Raw genomic sequence first — 8265 nt, forward strand, 5'->3', positions numbered from 1 at the left:
GGGAGGAGCTGGGCTTTGCCTGGAAGTTTGGGGAAGAACAAATCCTGCTCTGTCCTTTTCTCTCCCCCAACTTAGATGAGAAGCTTAGTGCACTGGGAATAGCAAGAAGCCATCCTGTGACCACAATGGGATCTAGGCTCAGGATAAAACAGAGATGGCAAGGAACTGGGTCCTTGGTGACCTTGCAGAGCCCCTGGATCAAACCCACCCGGGGGGCCCACACTTCCTCCAGACTTTCTCATTAAATGCACCAATAAATTCTCTTACTGTTTGAACTAGTTTGAATTTTCTATTTCTTACAACCAAAATGCCCTCTGATAAAATATCTTTATACCTTTTAGCCAAATTGCAAAGAGTTTCTCTCCTGACAGCATTAGCAGAAAAAAAAAACCCAGGGAAGCCCAGGATGGCTGAGCCCAAGACACATGATCATTCCAGGGATAGGAAGGGAGTTAGACCAAAACCTTATCCTCCCCAAAGTCAAGACAGTCAGCTTCAAGCCAGTCGTGCTAATGGTAGCCGTGAACCATGGGGCTGTTTGCTCGCTGCAGTATCTCCAGTGTCTAGCCCTGGGTCCGGCACATGGTAGCCACTATCCCCGATCAGTATGAATGAATGAATGACCACTGTTTCTCTCTACCGTCACTCAAGCAGCTGCCTGTTTCTGTGCGAAGAATTTGTAACCATCCTAGCACATGGGCCTGTTCACCTCACACGGCACACTTGCATGTTATTTGTACCTTCCTTGCTCCCAGTGGACTTTGGTGGTGAGAAAGCAGAAGCATCTATGGTACTGCCTGACCTCTGAGTCTCATGCATACCTGAGCCCCACGATGGATCAGGAAGGGGGCCTATTTCTGGGTCGAAACTCTTCTTCCCTCTCAAAACTTGACAAGGAAATCAAGAGGATGCCTGATGCCAGGGACTCACACTTGATGGGTTTCGTCTAGTGCTTTGCACTGGTTTCTCTTTTCCTTTTGTGGAATGTAAATGCCTTTTATTATCAGTGTCAGAGGGGTCTCATGAAAGCCGGACAATTTGCAGGTTTTCTGGTTCAAAAAGCGACTTTGGACAGAAGTAAGAGAAAACACCCCCCGGATGGTCTACGGCTGGCAGAGTAATTCTGTGGTATTAAGACATGTCAGGGGGAATGCCACCCTCCTCGCATTTGTGTTTTGTGAAAATCTCATACAAATTCCACTACCATAGCTTAGTGATATTTAAATATATACAATAAAGCAATCATACGGAATGATTGTCAGGAAAAGAATGCAGGTGTATCCTGCCTTTCATAATAAAAGGAAAAAGATGTAGAAAGAAACTGTGAGACCCAGGCCAGCTCCCTTTTTGGTTCTTCTGTTTTTCCCCAAGCACGTCTAATCAATAACCCACCGGTTAGTCATTTCCTTTTGTAGCTATAACAATAACTCCTTGCATTTCAAATGCTTTGCGATAGAAAAGAAAGAATAATAATGCAAAACGAAGGAATTACATCTGAATGGTATTATTCTCAGCTTTATTAAATTTGCTCTCGGTACAAATGTTTATGAAGTCGGAGAGCTGCTTTTCCCCCAAGCAGCAAATTCCACATCAATAAGCAGTGGGGGATGGGAACTTGAAGGAAGGAGGAAAGAAAGACCCCTGGTCCCTGGTCTTGGGCTTCTCATTTGTTTTTTCCCAAATTAACTCTCCCTGCCAGCTGCTTGAGCCAAGACGTGGTCTGCTTTGAACCTTATTAAAACCATGAAACCAAAACAGGTTGAGCCAAAAGGCATCTGGGAGATCGTGTTCCAACCCTCCCCCTTAATGGCGCAGACCAGCGAGCTAAGGGGTTTTCTCTGCTGCTGTGTAGCCAAGCCAGGAACCCCAGCCAGGTTTCCCGACTCCCTGCCTTCCTATCATGTGCCCTGGTCCAAGTTTTAGAGCAAATGCCTTTGGTTGTTAGCGTCGACTGCGAAATGCGAACCACTTCTCTGCAAACTGAGTACAACCCATATGCTCACTCCACGATGTCTTCTGTGGTTGCTTGGACCTAATTGTTGAAACTCTTTTGATTTGAAACTGAGCACGTGACATTCTTGATGCCTTTTTGACATCAGGCCGGAACGCTGGTTGTGTCCCCTGACACCGTGCACCTTTCAAATGCCCTTGCTGTATTGGGATTCCCTGTCCTACCAGTCTCTCCACCCGAGGTGGCCAGACCACGGGTTTACCCAGAGTCCTTTGCAGCCAGGACCCAGACATTGACTAGGCTCCACCATTGCAAACTACACCATAAGAGAGGAGGTATAGCCCTGCAATTTATTATGGGAAAGGGCAGCCTCGGATGTTCAGCTGGGGGTGGGGGTTGACGCTGCAGTGGGTACAAGTTTAAATACCTGGGACGTGATTGCTGTTGGTGCTGGTGACCGTTGTGGGTTTGGTCCAGTACAACTGGAGCATCCTTGTGTGGTGGGAGCATCTCTATGTGGTAAGCGCATCCCTGTGTGGTAGAAGCATCTCTGAGGGGTGGGAGCATCTCTGTGCCATAGCAGCCTCTCTGGGCAATGGGAGTATCTCTGTGGGGTGTGAGTATACCTGTGCAGTGGTGCAGTAGTGGCAGTTTTCCCACCAGGCCCATCATATGCGACGGTTTGAGGCATTTGGAAGGTAAGCCTCGAGCTTGGCTCTCCCACCTCCTGACAGCTCTAGGAACTCCCAACCTCCTTCAATAAACTCCTTCTCTGGGTAATCAGCAGAATCTACTGCCATTGCTTGCAGATAAGAGCCCTGCCTTATCCTCTGCACCCTCCTATTTCGTGCTACCCTGTCCCTCCTCCCCTGCCAAACACAGGCTGACATAAATCCCCACAGTGAAAAGAGAAATGCCAACATGAGAAATTCTTCTCGTGACGATGTCGATGATGCTTTACATTTTTATAGCTGTTTACAGTCTGTTAAAGCAGTTCTGAGTTTTCTGCAAACATGTCTGTCAATGAGGAGAAGCGTTCTTGGGTGAAACCATCAGTTTATTAAGCCATTATCACCTTCAGGTCAAAATCCATTAAGTGCTTGGGGCCCATACATTGTCATCTGCACAGAGTTTCTTACTTTCTTTTTTTTTTTTTTTGCGGTACACGGGCCTCTCACTGTTGTGGCCTCTCCCGTTGTGGAGCCCAGGCTCCGGACGCGCAGGCTCAGCGGCCATGCCTCACGGGTGCGGCTGCTCCGCGGCGTGTGGGATCTTCCCGGACAGGGGCACGAACCCGCGTCCCCTGCATCAGCAGGCGGACTCTCAACCACTGCGCCATCAGGGAAGCCCTGCAGAGTTTCTTTTTTTTTTTTTTTTTTTTTTTTTTTTTTTTTTTGCTGTACACGGGCCTCTCACTGCTGTGGCCTCTCCCGTTGCGGAGCACAGGCTCCGGACGCTCAGGCCAAGCGGCCATGGCTCACGGGCCCAGCCGCTCCGCAGCATGTGGGATCCTCCCAGACCGGGGCACGAACCCGTGTCCCCTGCATCGGCAGGCGGACTCTCAACCACTGCGCCACCAGGGAAGCCCCAGAGTTTCTTAATCAAGGATGCTTGGTATCTCAGGGTTTGTGATCTTACAGCCCCTGCTCTGCGTGTGTCCATAGTGTACAGACTAGCAGAGAAATATCATCGGTCACAGAATATTACATCTGGAGAGATCCTCACTATGGATGAGGAATCTGAGAATGTGCGACTGGCCCAATATTACACAGCAAGGTAGTGACCAATTCAGGACCAGAACCCCGGGTCCTGGCTCTGCCCACAAGGGGTATGCAGCACACATAAATAAATAAAATGCCATATGCCAGTATCAGCCTTCTCCCCATCCACAGATGACCTTCCTCTAGAGTGTTTGGGAAAGAGGAGTGTATCAGTTAGTCATGCCAGGTTATGCTGCAGCAACAAATATCCCCAGTCTCATGGGCTTACATCAGATTAGGTCTACTTCTCACGCACGCCACCCGTCCACAGCCCCCTGAGACCCGGCCTGCCGGAGCAGCCCCGTCTGGAGAGTGCCAATCACCACACAGAGAAAAGGAGAGCTCTGGAGGGTCTCTGCCTGGCAATGAAAAGATCCAGCGCCAAAGGGGCCCTCTGCTCAGAAGTCGCTGGCCAGAGCTGGTCACAGCACCCCACCCAGCCCCAAGGGGACCAGGAAGTGTGGCCCTTCTGTGTGCTCGGGAAGCAGGGAGCAGGAGACCATCGTGATTTTAGGGACTTATCTTGAGTCTGTGCCCGTTGCACCCCTGGCCCATGCTCCTCTGTCCAGCAGCCTCCCCACTTCTCCCAGCCTCCCCAAGAGTACTGCCCACTTCACGGCTGGACACGCCTGAGCTTTGGGAACACGATTCCCTGCTGGAAGGCTGCTCCCCTCCACTCGGGCCCTTGCAGAGGGGCCCACACGGGCCGCCCACACTCCCCAAGGCAAGTGCTGCGGAACTGCAAGGAGAAAGGGAATTCTTCGTCCCCCCTCCCCCCTTCCTCCTTCCGTTCTTCGCGTGCGCACGCGTGCGTGTTTGAATGTGGTAAAACACACGTAACATAACATTCACTGTCGCAACCACATCTAAGTCTACAGTATTGTTAAGCACACCGACGTTGCAAAACCGAAACTCGGGACTCCCCTGGCGGACCAGCGGTTGAGGCTCCGCACTGCCAATGCGGGGGATGCGGGGCATGCGGGTCCGATCCCTGGTCAGGGAACTAGGGTCCCACATGCCGTGTGGTGTGCCCCCCGCACCCCCCGCCAAAAAAAGTTTTAAAAAAAGGACACTGAAACTCTGTCCCCATAAACACTGACTCCACGTCCCCTCCCCCTGCCCCTGGCCCCCACCATCTACTTTCTGTCTTGATGAACTTGACTCCTCTAGGTGCCTCATATAAGTGGAATCCTACAATATTTGTCCTTGTGACTAGCTTGTTTCACTTAGAAAGGTTCATCCCCGGTGTAGCACATGTCAGAATTTCCTTCCTTTTTTAGGCTGAGTCATATTTCATTGAATGGATGGACCACACTTTGCTTATCCACCATCCACGGATGGACACCCTCCCCTCCTGCAGCTGTACATAGTTTTCATTGCTGTCCCATCACATCAAGGACTGTGTTCCCAAGAATATAGGTCCTGAGGACACACACACACACACACACACACCAACAGCCAATTTCCCTTCCTCCCTCCCTCACAGCCCGGCAGGAGTTCTGGACTCTACCAGCAATGTTCCTGGAACCAGCTATCCCTTGAGACTGTGGGCCTCTAGGGTAGTGGGCAGGGAGCCTGTATCCCGTGTGCCCTTTACTCCCTGAAGGTCTGAGTCCAGCTCCTCTGGTGGGGAAAGGAGGCCAGCAGACACTGGACGGCTTACAAGACCCCAGCGGAGGGGAGTGTGGAGGTGGGCGGCAGGGTCTGGAGTGCAGCTCTCAGACTCCCCGCTGCCTGGGGACAAAACTTGGCAAAAGCGATGGCTTTGTGCTGGCTAACTGACCTCGGAGTGGCGGTCAGCCTCTCTGCGACAAATCGGCTTGTCACCAGCAGAGGTGGGGACTGTGCTGACGTCACACCCAGCGGTTGCTGGTTCCACTCATCGCCACCCCGACCCCGGTCAGCAGGTGACCTGCAGGAGATCTGTCTACTGAGTTAATAAGGCACCACCAGTCACACATTTTAAAGAGACCTTCAAGGTTGTACGTCAGCATAGCTGGTTTCCTCGTCATCCTCTGTATTTTATTGTGAAAACACTATTCAAAGACTGCGTCCCTGGGCTTCCCGGGACGCCCGAAGGAGATACACAGGGCAGGTCAAGACCCCCCCGAGGTGGAGAATGGCCCCCACTCAATGCTGATGGGGAGTCCCCAAGTGTGTTTTTTAAATAACATTTTTTCACTTCCCTAGATCTCCTGGACGTGCAGCTCTCCGTGGCCCCTCGTACCCCCTTCACCGTGAGCACATCCTCTCCACAGCGAGCACCCCTGCTGCAGCTTGCCGGACGGACGGGGACAGACGTCCTACTCTGACTACAAGGGATGTTCCGCCATCTGCTTTTTGGCCGTTCCGCCTGAAGTGCTGTTGACTTTCATTATTTAGCGGGACCTTCCATTCCAGATGCCTTCGGAACACCCGCCTCAGACCCCGAGCACAGCCAGCATAGCTCATAGCACGCGGACCCCCAGCATCTGGCTGCAATGCAGATCCAGCCTCAGCAGGCGTGGACTGGCCTGAGACTCTGCATCTGGGAGGCAAAGGCGAGCGTGGTCACCAGGGTCCCCTGGAAGACCTACAACAAATAAACCAGAAAAAGACAAAAACAGTGAGCTGGTCTCTTGCACCCCAGCCCTGGAGATGCAGACGGACCATCCTCTGAAGGCTCCTCTGCTCGTGGTGAGGCCGGATCAACCTTCAATTAACTGAGCAGCAAGCGTGTGCTGGGCACTGACCTGGGGCTGAGGGCTCGGTGGGAACAGGGCAGGGGGGCCTCCTGGCCACATGGGGCTGCCTTCTAGTGGGGAGAAAAGCTAGTAACAAATTCATTTCTTCCAGAGGGGTCTCCCAGGAGCTAAAACCTCCGAGCCTCTCTTGGGCTCTGGTCCCTCCAAGGCAGAGGTAGTTTATCCACTGTCTCTTTCCGCTCTGCTCTGAAAGAAAACCGCACCACATAAGCTTCTGACCGCACAGTCCCTGTTTCCACCCTTAATTACAGAGTGACAAGTGCCGTGAATGGGTGGGGAAACAGGAGGTGGGGAGAGGACTCGGGGGTGGGAGGCGGGTAGGTCGGTGGGGCGGACACAGGGCCATAGGCCGGCCTTGGCCACTGCTAGCTTGGGGCTTGGCCTGAGCTCCCTGGTGGCCAAAGTGAGACACGGTCGGTGATGTGACCTTCATCGTGAGGTCTGGTTCTTGGATGGGACACCTGGGTTTCATCTTAAACCGAGACCCATACGTCTGTACGTGAAGGTTCTGTAGATTTGGGGGGACCAGCAGTAGCTGGTTTTCTATCTGAATTTATGTGCTCCCTGGTCCTGATTTTTCATTTATAAGTTACCAATTTATAGCAAGATGTTTTGATGTAGAGTACCTCAAACATTTTTCGAACAAGAGTGGGTTCAACACATGGACACATTCAAAGCCCACCTTGATGGGATACCCCTTTATGGGGGGAGCGGGGGCAGCCCCAGCTGGAGGCCCCGCCTGGGTGTCTGGAGCTGCTGCGGGACCCAGGCTCAGCAGCCACCCCCTCCCCGGGTTCTGTCTCCCCACTGCTGGGAAGGCACGGCTGGCCGGTGTCTGGGGCTCCCCTTCCGCCTGAGGTGGAGGGATTGGTCAAAGAGCTCAGGGCCCCCCACAGACAAAGGTCATGCCTGGGCGTGGGGCCCTGTGCCAGCAGAGTCCCCAGGTATCAGAGCAGGCCCAGAAGCCCACGAGGTGGCAGTGCTCAGACCTCCACGACAGAGCCCCCGACACTTGGGAGGTGAGGGCAGGACAGGGCCCAGTGCCGGGGCGGTGGGGAGGGAATAGAGCCCAGGCAGACAGCCCCCTGCTACAGCCTCTGCCCTTTGCCTGGTCCTTCCGTCTCGAGGGAACCCTGCCCATAATACTCCCCACCCCACCCCAGGCTCAGCCGGTCCCAGGCCTATCTCGGGTTCCGTTAGGGAGCCGGGAGCCAAGCAGGGCGGTTCAGGGGTCTCGGCCCCATCAGCGGAGCTGAGTGGTCACATTCTCCTTGGTCCTCAGACCCGGGACGGGCTTCCGGCCCCATCCCCCACACCTGGCTCCTCTGAGGCTGGCCCACTCCCGCTCTCCCGGCCACGGCCCCTGGGCACCTTCCCAGTGCTGAGGAGACACGAGGCCCCGTGCACTCAGTACGTCCCCAGATCAGACCACGAAGCTTCGCTCCTATCCTGCCATCCCCTGCGCACCCCTCCCTGGGCTGGAGCAGGGGCTCCTGGCTCGCTTTTCCCACTCGACAGGAGAAACTTGTCCCCCCAGGTGGCTCCCCCCCGCAGAGCCCCGTGGGCTGACACTTCTCACCAGGCGCCCACCTCCCTTCTCCGATCACCCGACTCCCAGCAACCCCCAATCACCGGCTCACGCGCCCTGGGTCTGTCCTGTTATCTGCTCGTAGGGCACCCACATCCCACCTCCAACCAAAGGTTAACTCCACGAGAGGGGAGCCCTGGGAACGGGGTCGGGGGTCTCCCCGCCTAGCCCGCAAGGCCCCTTCCAGAGGCCCAGAGCCGGCCCTGGGAACCTGAGCCCTCT

Source organism: Phocoena phocoena, chromosome 11 (genome assembly GCF_963924675.1).
Source record: "Phocoena phocoena chromosome 11, mPhoPho1.1, whole genome shotgun sequence".
In the NCBI taxonomy this organism is placed as follows: Eukaryota; Metazoa; Chordata; class Mammalia; order Artiodactyla; family Phocoenidae; genus Phocoena; species Phocoena phocoena.